Genomic DNA, 18,896 nt, shown 5'->3' with positions numbered 1-18,896 from the left:
TTCTCCTAGATCCTTTACTGTCAATAGCTCAAGTAATTGTCAAAACTATTGTCTCAAGTACTGACAAAAGCTCAAGTAACCATCATGGCTTAAATTGGCTACTACTGCTTTTAGTTGGCATGTCACCTGTGGCCTTTCCTAGATTGGGATTTTCTACTATTGTTTATGCATTGTCATCCTTAGGTTACTAACATGCATTTTGCAGGCCACCCTTGTGCTTGCTTGGAAGTTGCAGATGGCATAGACTATACAACTACCCTTGTTCTTAGATGGTACAGGTTGCTAATTGGAAAACCTACTCAACACATGTAACAGCTCTTGAAACAAATGTGCTAACTACTATTTAGCCACCAAGGCATACATCCCAGGAGTTTGATTTTAGTTGTCACCACAGCACTCAATTACTTAGGATGAAGATAATTGATATATACCTTTGATATATACACTATAAAATTGCAAAATTCACTATGGGAGTTTTTGTTATATAAGCTGAGAACTGGAGGTGTCATCTTGAGTTGCTTATGAGCGGGTTTTCTCTGTGTGATGCCTGCCCTTTAGAATGGTCTCTGAATGAGTCTGGGTGAATATTATTTTTCTTTCTGTCTTTTTTTCCCCTCCCAATTTTGACTCTATTATTATTTAATTTTTAAATTTTGTTGTGTGCTTTGTATTTTATAAACTGAAGTACATATGTATCAGGAACAGCATTAATAAATGACTCAATGTCAACTACATAAATAAATGACTTTTTTTTCATTTGGAATAATAATTCTGTATTAGCATAGAGGCCTTGATTTAGATACTCATATGCATAGCCTTTTTTAAAAAATAAATAAATTATGTTCCTTCTCTTCAGTTATACTCTAAAGTAATTTAGTACTGTTTCAGAATTTTGAATAGGAGGGTGAGTTTTAAAATAAAGTATTAAAGATTGGTCTCTAAGGAAGACGTGCTCCTTCTTCCTGAACAATAAGAAGAGAGCTATTTTCCATTCATATTCTTCTAAGTGTACAAAAGATTTACTTGCTTGCATCTATAGCTTATCAAGGTAGTCCATTGTTAATTACAGGAATTAGAACTTGCATTTCCATTAAATGCAATACATTAAAAGATACAATTGTAAGGTGTGACATCATGTGACCACGCTGCTTAGAGATAGCAGTTTTGGCACTTCTGGTTGTTATTATTAAGCAAATCCTGCACTGTCTTTAAGGACAACAACATTTGCGATCACCTGTCAGCTTCCCCATTGACTTTGCTTGTCAGAAGCCAGAAGTGAAGATTGCAAATGGTGATCATTAGACTGTGGGGTACTGCAACATTGTAATTGTGAACTGGTTGTTGCACACTCTGATTGTGAACATGTAACCAGAACATGGACTCTGTGATCTTCAGAAGTATAAGGACCGGTCTTAAGTATCACTCATTCAGCACCATTGTAAGTTTCAGTGGTTGCTGAACAGGTGGCTGTTAAGCAAGGAATACCTGTAATCATATATAGTTTGGATAGTCCTTAGTTAACAACAGTAATTGGGATTGGCAACTTCATTGCTGAGTGCTGCGATCATAAAATGTGACATCACAAAAACACAATGACTTCAAACAGCAATTCCGGTTGAGGTCATTAAGTGAATTGCACATGGTTGTAGTTGTGACTTTCTGCCAGCTTCTGCATTGACTTTGCTTGTCAGAAGTTGACAGTAAAAGTCACAAAAGGTGATCACATGACCATAGCATGCTGCAGCTGTCATAATTGCAAGCCAGTTGGTCATAAGTCTCCTCATTCATCAGTCATCCTATTATCTTTCAGCAGTTGTTATAGATATCAGTAGAACATAATCTCTTCAATCTCCTTCTATTGTAAACAATATTAACTAAAGTGACCATAAAACTAAGTTGTGTTATTCATATTGAAATAAACCTCTTTTCTTTGCATTTCCATTATCCATCCATTAATCTTTTATCAAGAGCTAGGGTTACCAATTGATGCTGACTTTAAGCAAATGGATGTGGATGAATGAAAACAAGAGGTAGATAATCATGAGTAAATCCACTTTTTATCAATTTTCTTCTAGCGAAATATAATCCTTTTCTAAATACATGCGGTATTGCTGCTTTGTTACTAAGTGACTCTAAGAATTCTAGAGAATGTATATTGAAAAATGCAATGATACATTTTTAAAAAGTCAGAAAGACAGCAATGCTAGATTCCTTTTTTCTTAGTCAGATTACTTAGAATCAGATTTTGGGAAATAAGATTAAAAAAGAAAAAAGAAAAAGGCAATCTGTATTTCTGAAGAAATTTCAAAACCTGAAGTCCCACCACCCTTCATTGTTGCCCATACTACCTAAGGATACTAGCATTTGTAATGCAGCAATATCTGGAGTGTCACCACGTATACCATCCTGTTCTGGCAACTGTGTAATACAGCAAATGCTTTAGACCAGCAATTCTCAAAGTGTGGTCTGGGGGCTGCTGGGAATCACTTAAAAACTTTTAGGGGGTCCATGAAGTCAAATAAATAGTAAATAAACACTTTAAAATTTCTCAGTTTTAATTTCTAATACACTAAATATTGATAGATATAACCCACAAAGCTCTTTGGGGGCCACAATCATTTTTAAGATTATAAAAGGGTCTTGTGTCCAAAATGTTTGAGAACCACTGCACTAGATCAGGGGTTGGCAAATGTTTTCTATAAATGGCCAGGTTCCACCCTCTTCTGACTTCATAGGGGCAGAAGTCAAGAAGCATAGTAGTCATTGGATAGTGTCAACCCATGTGCAAGGAGGCTGGTGATAGGCTGCCATCATCACTCAGGATGTCCCATCCCTTGCCCTAAGAGCTTGGCTGAGGTTCAAACCTGTTGATTGCTTCCCAATCCATCCATTCTTAGGTTGTGAATCATACAAAAGCTGGATTGACCTGGAGGCTGTAGTCTGCCAAGCCCTGTTTCTAGATTCTGGAAAACTTTTAAAGAGTTACTTTGATCTCTCCATCTAAAATTTAATTTACAGATCTTCCTTTCACTGGCAAGGAACAATCAAGGAATTATTGAGTTGAAGATTCTTTTCCCCCTTTGGTTTGTCCAAAGTTCTTATTTTGCCTTCTTCAGTTGGCTAAAGTTCAGGAAGGAAGAATAATATAAGCTTTCTCTAACAACTAGGACCATCACTGGTACAATAGAGTGATTAATACATGACCTTTTTCCTCCCAAAAATTCGTGTGGGAGAGAGCCTGGTCAAAAGTCCTGCTGAAGTGGGAAGGAGCAGCATATGAAATAGATCTGGGACTTGCAATTACACAGAGAGACATCTTTTTGTGTTTCCAGAAAATAGAACATAAAAAAAAATACCTTCCTCAGAGTAGAAATTGAAATAAACTTTGCCTCATTACTTTGTTTCTGTATCAGGAAAGGGTCATATAGTGCATTTTACCAATTCATAATCCTCTTAACAATGTGATAGTTGCTATCCAGCTTCTAATTTTAAATGGGGCAACTAAGATGAGCATGTGACAGGCCTGTAAATTTCTTGTGCTGTCTGGCCTTGAGTTTCATACCAATTCAAGTTTGTATTTGTTCGATTAATTGACTTATGATTCAAGAATTTAACAAGCCATCCTTCCTCTGCAGAACTGATTAATAAATAGGTTCAGGGTAGTGATATCGCTAGTTAGCATAGTTTTCTCTGTGGAAATTGGGGACAAGGTCTTTTAAGAGCAATGGCCCAATTCTGCACATTTTCTGAACAGGCTCCTGTATTGTTGAGTTTTAGCTAAAATAGTAAGTGGACTTTTATGTTCATCATTCTGTGCTCCTTTACAAGAACAGTGACACAACCGTAAAATAAATTGGTGTGTGAGAGAATTTGTACAGTAGTAAATTTTTAACCATACTTTTTGGTATAGGAATATAGAATGTCCTTGGTTTTTCAGATATTTTAGATGCTTCTGCCTCTCTCTGTCTCTGTCTCTGTCTCTGTCTCTCTCTCTGTCTCTCTCTCTCTCTCTCTCACACACACACACACACACACACACACCCCTTTCAAAATGGTGAAAAGAAATAGTGAGATTTTATTCTGACAGTTTCAATTTGGTATGTCACATTGGCTCAGTCCTGGCTATTTTTAAATGATTGGTGTGGTTTGAATTCACTGCTTGCAGACACATTTGTGCACAGATGCCACCTGTCTCTAAAATGCCCTGTCTCAGCCCTGCATGTTTGGAATACTAGCAATAATTTTTCTGATGGTAGATTTTTATCTGCAGATTCAGTTTCATCCTTCTGCAGACCTAATGCACATGGGGAAATCTGTCCCATTTTAAGCCCTCTGCTAGCAAAACTAAGGATTTAAGATAGGTCTATAAGCTTCTACTGTGTTACTAACATACAATATTGTGGCTAAACAATTTTTTTTTCATTTTTGTTTTTCATGAAGAGTTTTTTTGGTCTAAGAATTGTCAAAATTACTTGGCGATAACGTTAATTTTTCACGTCAGGATTAGGTGAAAAGGTAGTCAACCGAGAGCATGATTGCATGGAAACAGTATGTTTATATTATACTACATTATATGAGAGCCAGTTGGATTTGTGGCTACAAACCAGGTACTCTAGGCCTTAGCCATCAATTTGACCTTGGGCCAGTCACTCTCTCTCAGCTCTAAAAAAGAAGCATTGGCAAATCACTCTTGAAGATGTTTGCCAAGAAAACTACAAGGACCAGTCCAGGCATCAACACTGACTTAAGGTGACCAATCGTCCTCCTTTAGGGAGGACAGTCCTTCTTTTGTAGGTTCTATCCTCTCTCGAAAAGTGTCCTCCTACATGTCCTCCTTTTCCATATTTGAAGACTAATCTGTAAATCTCTGTATTCGATTGATGCCGAATCGATCCGTTGTGTGTGATGTGACGTATTTATATTTGACATGACAATTCGTCAAAGCTTGGTACAATGTGGTGAGACGCAATTATGAGACGCATGTGCTCCGCAGAGGAGAATTGTTTTGAGAGAGAGCACCATATGCAAGAGTGCGCCGTGCGCAAGTGGCTTTGTTTACTTCTTACCGAAACACGACACGGCACACATGCATGCATTAGACTCACTTCTTTCTGAGTGATTTTTTTTCTTCAATTTATTTGTGTCCTCTTCATTGTAAAAAAGTTGGTCACCTTACTTAAAGGCACACATGCACACACACACATACACACACACACACACACAGGGGATAGAGTAGTATCACACACCCACATTATATACTGTCAAGCTCCAAAACAAGAAAGACAGACTGAGTTATTCCAAAGTAGCTTCCTTTATACTTCCTCACCTATAGACAGAAATCTTGCTAAACCAAAACAAACTGCTAGCATCAATAAAGAAATACTCTTAGAACTTCTAGGGAGGAGCTGTTCTTGACCCTCTTCCTCCCAACCAAACTATCTAAACTTTGCTGTCTCTTGTTCCTCTGGAATGCAGCCCCTCCTTCCTGGGAATCCAGATTACATTCACCACATGCATACGTACTTATACCTTTTTAGATGCATGTAAATTCCTTTTGTGAACCTGGTGAAAATCTTGGAAGTTAAATTCGGCTTGTAGAAATGTTTTCTGCCATATCATAAACATGGATTCAGTACTAGAGAAGTATGAATAAAATAGATTTTTTTCCCCATTCAATATTGGTAATTTTTTTCCACTAGAGATTTACTGTATGTTAATAGTATTTCTCTAAATCCAAGAAACTATTGATTTTAACATGTTGTTCATCTATAAAGTCAATTGTGTAAGCTTATTACAAAGGCATTGCATTGCATTATTATTAATAGAATGCTCCTAATATCCAGTGATAGTTTTAAAATAATAGCTATGAAGTTCGTGCAAGCTCTGCTGTGGCATTATTATGCATTTGTTATCACTGGGACTTCTTCACAGTTCTTCTGACTTGTCCCTTCCAAAATATTCACTTACCATATTTATCACTTTAGATAAAACATTTGTATGACTAATCCTTAGTTTCTGATCAATTTGGAAAGATATGTATTATTGTTTCAGAGTTAAAAAGCATATTTAGAAATAGAGTAATATGTTTTATTTCTAGCAGCTTAATGAAAAAAAATGAATTACATGTCAAGCTATTATATTACAAGACAGTTAATACAAAGAAGGACTTAGTAGACTGAAAGGCTTGTTAGTCTGTGGTAGCAAAAAAATTAGGAGGAGTCTGGTAGCACTTTTCAAACTAAAAAATATATGTTAAAAGGGATCTGTTTGGCGGATTTAAATATCAAGGAATACATGAAGAACAGAATAGCTGCTTCTAATAGTGATGTTGAGGCTTATATAGATTTGAACAACACTAATATTGGGTTCATATAATTGTCTTGTTCTTGCCATTAATAATTGTCATTTTAATGTCTAAAAAGTGCTTTGGCTAGTGTATAATATCTGTTTGCGATATTTAAAGCAATCATACCATTTCCTAAGAAATGTTGCAAGTGCTTTATGTGTTGAACTCTTGTTAAGCGTTGTAGATAGGAGCAACAATCTTCCAAACAGCTTTAGGAGATTGAATCTGAAATGTTGCACGAGACCTACCTAATAATCCTCTTCCATTTCCTCTTCTTCTGTCTTTCAATTTCTGCTGCATTCTGTAATTTTGTCTGTCCTGTTTGGTTTTTCCTTCTACATATTAGTGACTGTCTTTCGTGGTTTCATTTCTCTCCGTTCAAGATTTTAGTCTTGGAGAAAGAAGTATATTTATTGTTAAAGCACCGAGGAGTTTGTGAATAGATTCAGAGCCTATAAAAAGGTCCAAAATGGGAAGAAATCTCAAGGTACCTTATATACCGTATTTTCCGGCATATAAGACAACTGGGCGTATAAGACAATCCCCGAATTTTCCTGTTAAAATATAGGGTTTGGGCTATACTCGCCATATAAGACTACCCCTCTTCCAATGCACACCAAATAAAAATTAAAAAACATCAACTGGCTCACCCACAATGTAAAAGCAGCTGTGCTAGACCCAAAATGGCCCCTGCAACAAGCAGGAACCTCACACAGCCACAAAAAGCCCCCAAAAAAACAACTTTCACACTTTACACACACACAACACAACACAACACAACTGGCTCACCCACAATGTAAAAGCAGCTGTGCTAGACCCAAAATGGCCCCTGAAACAAGCAGGAACCTCACACAGCCACAAAAAGCCCAAAAAAACAACTTTCACACTTTACACACACATAACACAACACAACACAACACAACTGGCTCACCCACAATGTAAAAGCAGCTGTGCTAGACCCAAAATGGCCCCTGAAACAAGCAGGAACCTCACACAGCCACAAAAAGCCCCAAAACCCAACTTTCACACTTTACACACACAAAATTCCACATACAGCTCTGTGAGATTTTGTGTGTTTGTGTAGTGAGAGTGAAACACTACAAAAACATACTAAATCTCAGAAAGCTGCACAAATATTATTTTATTTTATTTTATTTTTATTTTTATATGAAAGCTAAATTTAAAACTTCCTAAACTTTAAATGGCTAGGTCTAAAAAAGAACAACTAAAAAAACCCCCAATTAACTATTTTTTTTAAAGATCCCAAAGGGGAAAAAACTTACCCAATAGAACAGGGGTCTCCAACCTTGGCAACTTTAAGACTTGTAGACTTCAACTCCCAGAATTCCTCAGCCAGCTTTGTTTTGCTGGCTGAGGAATTCTGGGAGTTGAAGTCCACAACTCCCTGCCTGCTTGATTGCAGGCAGGGAGTTGCTTGCTGATGGAATGGATTCAGGCAAGCGAAGCAAGCAAGTGTTGCGACTAGCAGCTAAGGTAAGCAAGCTGGAGGGGGAAAACTTTTTTCCTTCTCCATGGCTCTGGCGATCCCAACTGAGTTGCTGATTAGCAGATCGTCAGGGCTTGGATCGTCAGACCCATGTGAAAGGAGAAAAGTTTTTTCCTTCTCCATGGCTCTGGCGATCCCAGCTGAGTTGCCTGATTAGCAGATCGTCAGAGCTTGGATCGTCAGAGCCATGTGAAAGGAGAAAACTTTTTCCCTTCTCCATGGCTCTGGCGATCCCAGCTGAGTTGCCTGATTAGCAGATCGTCAGAGCTTGGATCGTCAGAGCCATGTGAAAGGAGAAAAGTTTTTCCCTTCTTCATGGCTCTGGCGATCCCAACTGAGTTGCCTGATTAGCAGATCGTCAGGGCTTGGATCATCAGAGCCATTTAAGGCTCGTCAGAGCCTTTCGGGCTTGTCTGCCTGGTTACAGGAGAATGACACCCGGCGTATAAGACGACGCCCGACTTTTGAGAAGATTTTCATGTGTTAAAAAGTCGTCTTATACGCCGGAAAATACGGTAGTTGAATGTTAGCAGTGATGGGTTTCAAAATTTTTTACTACTGGTTCTGTGGGTGTGGCTTGGTGGGCATGGCATGTCTTGATGGGCATGGCAGGGGAAGGATACTGTAAAATCTCAATTCCCACCCCACTCCAGGGGAAGGATACTGCAAAATCCCCATTTCTTCCCTAATCCAGGGGAAGGTTACTGCAAAATCCCCATTTCCTCCCGATCAACTGGGACTTGGGAGGCAGAGAATAGATGGGGGCAGGGCCAGTCAGAGGTGGTATTTACTGGTTCTCCGAACTACTCAAAATTTCTGCTACCGGTTCTCCAGAACTGATCAGAACCTGCTGAAACCCACCTCTGAATGTTAGTTTTGAGAGAAAACAGTTCTGCCACTTTCCTTCATCTTATTCCAAAGAGGATATGGGATTAACAGCTTTGTAAGGCTCAGGCCTTACTTATCAGGCAAAAGGGAGTAATATCCAGGAGCACTGAATCTGTAGGGAGAAGGAGGAAACCAATTACTATTGATAGAAGAGGATTCTGGAGATGAGAGAAATGGTGGTGGGAGAAAAGGATGAATGAAGAGAAAAGTTTTCAAGATTTTAACATTTACATTTATGGTTTCTAATATATAGTATAGAGCCAGTCTGATTGTAGAGGTTAAGACATAAGGCTAGAAAGTGGAAAATATAGTTCTAGTCCCACTGTAGACATAAAGCTACTTGGTGACTTTGAGCTGGTCAATTTTTCTTAGCTCTATGAAATAGGCAATGACAAACCATTTCTGAAATCTTGCCTGAAAGTTGAAGGGACTTCTCCAGGCAACAGAAGTCAAGACTGACTCAAAGGCACACACAGAGAGAACATATTGTATATTATTATAATCCTTTTTGAACATCTCCCCATTAAGTTTATCTTTAATCTTCCTGCTGACATTTGTGACCTATTTTTCCCCCAATATAGTACATTTTTCAGATCTAATACAATTTTATGTAATGTGTTTCACTTCTTATAAAAATCAAGATTTTGCAAATCAGGGAAGCTCTTTCTGATACTTCATAGTTGGTAATTGGCAAGTATAAACATTTCTGTTACAGTTGAAAGATAATGTTTTGTTTATTGTACTTGTTCTTTGACATCCCTTTATTTTCACTTAATACTTTAAAATCTGTTTATTGTGACATATTTAATTTTATGTCTTTAATATACCCAATGCTAAACACTTTCTTTTTTAAAAAAGTTTATTTTTTTAAACAAAAACAACATAAAAACATCATCCTTCCAAACAATTACAGACAGTGTTTTGATCGGTTAAAATCATTTCGTGCTCTCAAAATTTTCAAAATCTCAATATATGACAAATGTTCTTTCCTCTAACAAAACACTTTCAAGCCTCCAATACACAATAAACCTATCTGGATAATGTATTACATAATTGGCATGAGCCATTCAGTATTTCTGTCATTCTGGTGGTGTATTATTTATTTTTACAGCAATAAAGTTATTCCTTCGGAAGCCAAAGCACAACTAATTTATGGTGCACAGCTTGAATTGTTATGTCAGTTCTGCATCTCTACAATCTCTAATCTGAAATTTCTTCAAAATTTCTACCTAGCTGCTCAGTGGTTCTCACTGTACAGTGGTGTTCATCAAGAAGCTTGTATTACTAAGGTGGCAGATGGGAATATGGTTAAGCATCTTTGACTTATAGTTAGATGTACAGTATTTTTCCCCTTAGTATTATTTCCAATGACATTAGCTGACAAATGTTTTAACATATATTATTTTAATAAATACATAATGCAATCAAGAAAATATTTCCAAAAAAAGCTGTATTATTACAATTTATCTCAGGAAATTTCACCTTTATAATATCAGGTCAACTAAACATTTTAATCAAACAATGATTCCAAACTGTGAAATAGCCTTATGATTACAGTAGTATCTTCCAATGTTACCTACAGCTCTATTGGAAGAGAAATTTTATAATATGTTATATGCAACCCAGCTTCTATATGTCTTTGTGTAGTAGGAGCCACATTTATTTGTCTGTCCATCTGTCCGTCCATCCATCCACCGATCCATCTATATCCCACTTTATTATTTTTCCAATAACCCAAGGCAGCCAACATACCCAACATAACCCAACCTCCTCTTATTTTCCCCACAACAACAACAATCCTGTGATGGTTGGGTGAGAGAGAATTACTGGCCTAAGATAACGCAGTCAGCTTTCCTGCCTGACTGGGAATCAAACTCACAGTCTTTGGCTTTCAAATATTTGTGACTTAATCACTAGATCAAACTGGGTCTACATTTCAACAACTCATTTCTTTTTATACTGTGCCTTTTTTGTAAGGATGTCCTTCTATCCTTTATAGCTTCCATTTTAATAAGTTCCTAAGCCACTCAACTTCATTTTATTTTCACTATTTATTGGCTAGCCAGAATGTCATGGTCTAAGGAGATTGTCATTGCTAAACTTTACTGCTTGTAAAACCTGTCAATTTATGTCCCCATGTTACTTTTGTTGCTTTATTGTCAGCAAGTTTTATAATTTACTATTAAGTTTTGCTTTGCTTTTATACTCCTAATTTTTAAATTGAGATTTTTTGTTGTTCCTTGACCATAACAAAGAATTACTTTTTACACATTCAACCCCATCCCAATGTCCTCACAAAATTATAAGAAATTTATTCTTAATTGTGTGTTCATAGGTAGGTACAGTATTTTCATTCTCATTGGTGACCTATGGACTTTTTGTGATGCATAAACATCAAATCCACAGGATTTACATTTTTTTGGATATAACAGGTTCCACTGATGCTATGATTAATTAAGAGGCAACCTCAATTTTTCCAATCCTTTTGTTTAGTGAACTAACAAAAACTACAATGAAAATGTGCAAATGTGGATGAATTCAGTTAATTCCTTTATTATAGTATTTCCTAATATAGCCAAAGTGAATTTGTTTTATGTAAAATAATTCCAGGTTGGTGTATTTCTTATGACTTCTTAGGACATACTGTTTTTAAATATAAAGAAAACAGTTTATTAAATCAACGAACATTGTAGTTGTTATTCCATTATGAACAGAAATACGTGATATTCTATCCTAACATTGGCTTACCCAATCATTGGGTGAGAACTAAATTTCTGTAATTTCTTTTTGAAGTCATATTACTCTCCCAGTCTTTATTTTTTGCTATTCTATAGGTTGACTTTTCTATGTTAAAAATACAAATACAACTATGTGTTTAATTATATTATACCACTTATAGACTTTAGCAGGAATGATAAATAATATAAATTTATTATGCTTCTCATTCTGGTAATCTCTTCTGTTGTAATTCATCTTCACTTCCTCCTGAGGTGCTAAACTACTTAACTAACTGTCTGCATCTGTTAGGATTACTTTCTTGTTACTTGGTTGTCCATCCGAAAGGTTATGCTTGCTTGCTTCCTTCCCCCCTTATTTATTTATTTATTCATTTATTTATTTAGTATTTCTTAGCCGCCCATCTCCTCAGTATCTAACAGTACTTATACAACAATATCTAACAGGTTGTGAATCAAATCCATTCCTTTTGTTTTCTTCCAGACTATTATGCTAGAAAAAAACTAAACAGTCAGACTAATAATTTAGATGAAATCTGAGTATTTCCCAGTACTTCACCAGGACTTATGAAAGAAAGGCCAAAATTGAAACGTAATAATTGAAAATATTCTGATCAATAATTAAAATCCTGCTAATTTATAGATTGCATGGATACAGTTTTCAGAGACATACTTATGTAGCGTTATCATCTTTGTACATCATATTAAAAAATAGATTCTAGATGCCTTCAAATACTCTTTTTGCAGGTTGATGAAACATGATTTACCCTGGGAAAAGAACTCATTACACTATTACACAGATATTTGTGTTCAGAGGGTTTTCAACTGTGTTCAGTCTTCTATGACTGTTCTCTCTGAACCTTGTCATTTTAACATTAGAGTGCTTCTCTTATGAAGAATATTTATTCAGAATAGCCTTTTAACACAGTGTCCTTTTTAAAAACATTTCTTGGCTTTGCTGAAAGTAAGTTTGGTTTGGATACTTTATTTCCCTATTTTGATATAAGAAGAAAATAGAATTATTAGTTAAGCCAAAAGGTGCATGCTATTGTAGTAGAAGTGTTTGATCACTTTGTCTAAAATTATTTATTGGGATAAAAGTTTCAGTAAAAGAGATAATAGTTTCTGTAATGGGGCAAGTTCTTTTTGATGTTACAGTTGAGCTTGTAAATTTTCTTATCTGTCTAATGAGCCTTAGAACCTCTAAAACAGGTGCTCTTCTCATATGTTGGAATTAGCATTAGATCCTCCCATGTTATGTAGCATATCGGGCAACAGTTTAATTATATACTGTGGATTACAATTCCAAAGTCACAAACCATCGTGGTTGTGGTGTTGGCAATCATGTAGAATTGGAATGCCATATTGTGGGCAAGCATCAAATTGTAGAAAGCTTAGAATAAAAAATAAGTAAAGTCTTCACTGCTTGATGGCCTTTTTATTTCGTTTACTTGATGATTTTAAGAGGTCCTGGTCCGTGCATTTGAGTATCCAAATGATATTTTAAATCATTTAAGGTCCTCCTTGTACAATCTTTTTATACAGTGATGAATAATATAGTTCTGATTTATCCTGTGGTTTCACTTGTACTGGGTGGTACAGGAAACTAATTGGTTTTTCATCACTTATAATTTGTCCTGATAGGATTTCTTGGACGTGCTTGGAATATTAAAAAGCAGCTGACTAGGAAATAATATAGCAATAATGCTGCACTTATTTTGGGGCTTGCAACGATAAATAGCCTCTGTGCTGTCGCTTTGCTAGTGGCGGACCAAAAGGCAATGAACTATATCTCTGAATGCCCTCTTTCTGTTGACTTTGATACAATGCAATATTTGTGCTTGTATCTAGACAACCAGCAAGATGATAATAAATGCAATGTCTCTCTGGCCAGCACACTTGAATTCTTGCAATGTTTATCCCAATAAGTAATGTGACAGTATGAGATGAGATTTGTGAAAGGCTTGTGGGTTTTCAGTAGAAATGACATTTTTCCAGTTCTCTTTAATTCTGACACATAGCCTCAGTACTGAGGAAAGGAATTATATACTGTAGATCTCCAGAAATGACTGTATATAACTCCCAGTAATCGCACAGTAACTATACTGATTAGGGCCTCCAGGAATTATGATTCAGCAAGATTTGAAGGAGCACAGAATCTCTATTTCTGACTTAAATCGAACCCTGTATTTATCCACCCAGAAAGGACCTTCTTTTCAATTTTTTATAGCTTATCCACTTCTGAATCAGTCCTTCATCTGTAGAGGTATACATGATATCATATGAAAAAATACAATCAGATTTATTTGTTTTTAAAAATTATAATTTAGATACTACTTCACAATAGGGCTCAAACTGGCATAGAATAAAAAACAAGAATAACAACAATACAGGAATCATACAATAAAAATTACTCCTTGGTAACAGCATTGTATTCTCTCATTCTGGCAGCAGTGACAACTATTCAATCTTCATAATCCACACATGGCATGGAAATGCAATTATGACAGCAGAGGCATAGCACTCATTCAGCTAGGAAACAAGGAAATAATCTAAAACCAATTTAAACTGAGTTTGCATATGTTAAATATGACATCAAATCTGCAGTCGTCAAGTTTCCCTAAGGAGGGCATTCCAGGCCTAGAACCCAGGAGGCCACCATGAAAAACTCCCTGCTACTTACCTTTGTATAGAGCTAATCATGGGAGATCCCATGCTGAAGACTGTCCAATTTTAAGTCTAGAAGATAACCAGGAGGGGAAGATCATTGGTGACTTTCCGTTGTGTAGAGTGGTTCCAGAAAATGCCTCATATCAGACTGATAAAATACCGAAAATGGGGATACTTTTGTTAAGTTCCAAAAATCAAGAAATGCTCTTGATAAATATTTTAGTACAAGAATAACAGTGTATAGTAGTTTCGGGCAAAGCCTTTGTGATTAGCTACCAAGTCCTATTTAAATTTTGTCAAAAGAATGCATAATATTATGCATTATTGATTATTTTAGTTGGTTATTTTATTTAATACATAATATAAACTCCATCATGTATTATTAATCTTGAATACCAGAATTCTGTGCACTAATGATCTTGGAAAATTGCATCAAAAAAGGATGCCATCTTTCCCCCCGCCTCTCTTCCCAAAACTTCTGAAACAATCTGTGTCATTGGAAGGCTGAAGGGAAATGTATTATCAAAGAAAGCTGTGTTTCATTTTACAATCCACATAAGTAAAAAAATGCTTATGTAGGTACAAGGAATAGTAGGCATTATTTCTTTCTCTATAATGTATGTATGAATGTATGTCACTTATATGTTTCTTTACCTTGGCAATAGACAGTAGTGACACATCCCATATAAAAGAGATCTGAATTGATCTTTCTCATAAGGATTTGTGAATTAGATAGAAAATCATTGAAATTAGCATAAATGGTACATGCATTCTGGCTTACTGCTGATATATCAGACTATGGTTAACTTAAATTGATTATGCTTGATTTGATATCTAAATTGGCTAATAAATTAGAATCATACTTGAAGCACAATACAATCCATTGATTCTACAATTATAATTTGTTGTCTCTAAGGTGAAAATGTAGCTTCCAAAGGATATATATATTTTTTTAATTTGATTTATATGCCGCCCTTCTCCGGAGACTCAGGGCGGCTTACAATATGCTCAGCAATAGCCTTCATCCTTTTGTATATTTTATACAAAGTCAGCTTATTGCCCCCACAACTGGGTCCTCAATTTACCTACCTTAGAAAGGATGGAAGGCTGAGTCAACCTTGAGCCTTGGCGAGATTCGAACCTGCAGTAATTGCAGGCAGCTGGTCTTAATAACCAGCCTAATAACAGGGTGCCTTAAACCACTGTACTACCAAGGCACTTAAACTCACATGACCAGAAGATAGAAAATGAAATCAAACATACAGTTTAAAGCTGGATTGCTGTAGATTTTAAATGTGGTTTGTTCAAGTAACCTCATAAGTGGCACATCTACAATACAGTATTACACCTGATGAAGTAAAGTATAAATATATAAATATATATAGATTTATAAAAGATATAGATTTATAAAGATAAAACTATAAATTTGTATATAAAATATGGTATGGTTTGTGAATATTATCTAAGTTTGGATAGCTCTTGTTTTGCAAATAATAGCATTTATCAATTTTTTTGCAAAACAAATAAACGCTTTCAGATTTTGTAGTCTATTAACTGATACGTGAGTATCAAATGATTCTATAGACATTGATAGAATAATAGAAATTATATTTTTGTTACATACTAACTACCTAGAATACAGGTAGTCCTTGACTTACAACAGTTCATTTAGTGACATTCGAAGTTATAACAGCACTGAAAACATTGATTTATGACCATTTTTCAGACTTATGACCGTTACAGCATCCCCATGGACACATGATTTACATTTGGATGCTTGACAACTGACTCATATTTATGACAGTTGCAGTGTTCCAGAGTTATGTGATCCTCTTTTGTGGCCCTCTGACAAGCAAAGTCAGTGGAGAAACCAGGTTTACTTAACAACCATGTTACTAATTTAACAACTGCAGTGATTCACTTAACAAATGTGGCAAGAAAAATCATAAAGTGGGGCAAAACTGACTTAAGAAATTTCTCACTTAGCAACATAATTTTGGGCTCAATTGTGGTCGTAAATTAAGGACTACCTGTATTTATGTCCTGGGATTTTTTTTTAAACAGTTAGGCATAGGGGCACTCTACCAGTGTTTTAGCCACTAGCTAATTTCTGTCAGTTCTCCCAATCTGTTTTTTAAATCATGCCTTAGATGCCGGAATGTCAACTTTATAACAAACTGGTTACTGTGCCAATCTTCAAAATGAACTTGCTTTAAGGTGATTTTATTCAAATTGGGCAAAGATATATCCAAATTTATTTCCAGTCTGCTTTTATCCTTGTTAATCATGCCATGTTAATGAGCATAAAGGTGCAGCGTTGTACTGTGTAACAAGACAGTAAACATACTGTGTTTGCTGGAAGAGCAAAGAACCAGAGAAAGGCAATATATTGAAACCTCTCCAGTATTGTAACTTACAAGCTATGAAGATTTAATGGATACTAGACTTGTGCTTTAATTAAAGAGTTGAAATCTTTAGATGTTTAATTAAAAGCCAATTCTGGAAAAAAAAGTTCTTTTGCAACCTAATAAATGGCAAGAATGCACCTTCACTGTAGAGCCCATAAATGGCTCCTTATTTAATTATCTAATAAATTATTTTTACTATTAAAATTAATTGTAAATTAGCTGTTCCTTTTGCTTTACAGGTATTTTTTTTTTTTAATTTGATTTATATGCCGCCCTTCTCCAGAGACTCAGGGCGGCTTACAATGTGCTCAGCAATAGCCTTCATCCTTTTGTATATTTATACAAAGTCAGCTTATTGCCCCCACAATCTGGGTCCTCATTTCACCTACCTTAGAAAGGATGGAAGGCTGAGTCAACCTTGAGCCTTGGCGAGATTCGAACCCTGCAGTAATTGCAGGCAGCTGGTCTTAATAAGCTTAATAACAGGGTGCCTTAAATCCCTGTACTACCAAGGCTCCTTTTATTGAATTCAATTATTTTATTGAATTCTCTTCACCTGCTGGAAATACATGATAGAGGGCTACTCTGTCAATTGGGAAGTGGCCTTTTTCTGAATTATGTAAGCCTCTGCAAAAAAAAAAAAAAAAAAAGGGAGGTCCCAATCACATTTCTGTGATGTGAGTGGGACCAGTACCAACATAGAAAAAAGGGGGTATGGTGGTGGCCTTAATCCTATTGTTCATAACTTTTTAGCATTATATCATGTGGCTATTGCAAACAACTCTTTGTTCCGGTAAGCTGCCAAAACGTGACCTTCACTTTCCCGATAGGTGACAGAAAGAGGAGCTGTTGAATTTGCCAAAAGAAAAAGCAGAATCTTATAAATCAGGAATTCTGGGAAACCAAAGGGGAACATAGATAGAAAGTGATAACTGCAACCTATAATGGACAACAGCACCACAGCTGGTCATCCTGACTTGGACTGGGCAGTATTATTCTGTTCAAAGAGAAATCACAGGAAGACTCTGAGGGACGGTAGAATAGGGCATGATTCAGAGAAAAACAATGAATAGAAATACTGAGCAATAGGACTGAATCTACTCAGGAGAGTAGGTGGTAGAAGACAGAGAAGGGACAGACCATGTTCTATGACTTAATGATTGAGCCAAAGTGAGCTTTAAGAATCGTTAAAGATAGGGTTTTTTTGTCCTACTCTTAACTCTGAAATAGAAGTAGAGTCTTTAGAAATGTTAATGTTAAACTAATATTACAGAATACAAACATATGCCACCAGAACATTTAAGCTATAGAAAGTTCAATAAAGAAAAAGCTACATTTTAAATATCAAGCCACTTCAATTCTACCAGATGGGCAGAGGAAGAAGAGGACAATGGAGGGCAATTATCAAGTTGTAAATTACACTTGCAAAGTTAAGCTTGGGAATGATGCTTGTTTTGCTTAGTGTTAATAAACCAGGAAAAATAGAGGTGCACATGCTTTCCATCAAATACTGAGAACTTACAAAAATCCATGTGAAATTCTACTTTGTCCATACTTCAACCATAGGAAGAGGCAATGAAAATGAAACAAAAGTAGGTTGTATGGAGAAGCATAATTTCTACATTGGCACAATAGGATTTCATCTATGTCTCAGAAGCTAGAGAGAATGCTTAATATTCTGGGAGACAATTCACACAACACATCTAATTGGAAGGGCTTAGTTAGCTCCAGACTTTCCTGGAGTTAACTTTATTAGAGTATTTTCATTAACTTACTTTTGATCCTGATAGGTAAGTAAATAATAAATGTTAATAGGATCAATTAAAACAGGCCCCCAACCTTTCCAGCTCTGTGGACTGGCAGCAGTGGTGTGTGTGTGTGTGTGTAGGGGTGGTGGTGGTGGTGAGAAGACATGGTTTTATGTGCATGCCCACCACTTGCACAATCAATCCAGTTCCCAAAGGGTTGTGGACCAGAACTGGGCTGTAGATCAGGGGCTGGGAACTCCTGAATTAAAACATTAATGAACTATTATCACAAAAACATGGTGTGTAGAAATGTTCATTGTTACTGGAGCTTCTGGTTTCTTATATGCATGAGAAAGGCTGGGTTTGTACTCTGCACCTACTGTGATGATAGTGGCTAGTTTTCAGAAGAGCGAGACATGAGAAGATAATGGCATTTACTGGAACCTTTGAATGCCACAAAGACCAGAAAGTGCTTAGATAAGGCTGAAAGATTCACCAGGTCATAGCTGACATCAAAGCTGGGAATCAAAGAAGAATTGATAGCATTGGATCTAGGACTGGGCCTGTGATAGGAGCTGGAGCTGATGCCAAAAG

At 36.2% G+C, this 18,896-nt stretch overlaps 1 protein-coding gene across 3 annotated transcripts in view; it reads left to right on the top strand.

Annotated features, from left to right (window-relative positions):
* Positions 1 to 18,896, top strand: part of SLC44A5 (solute carrier family 44 member 5) — a 169,853-nt gene that overhangs the window by 17,382 nt on the left and 133,575 nt on the right. The gene's annotated exons all lie outside the window — the stretch shown is intronic.

The sequence above is a fragment of the Pantherophis guttatus genome, chromosome 3 (assembly GCF_059756535.1).
Source record: "Pantherophis guttatus breed Tessera chromosome 3, ASM5975653v1, whole genome shotgun sequence".
Lineage (NCBI taxonomy): Eukaryota > Metazoa > Chordata > Lepidosauria > Squamata > Colubridae > Pantherophis > Pantherophis guttatus.
This window is presented reverse-complemented; position numbering and strand designations above follow the sequence as displayed.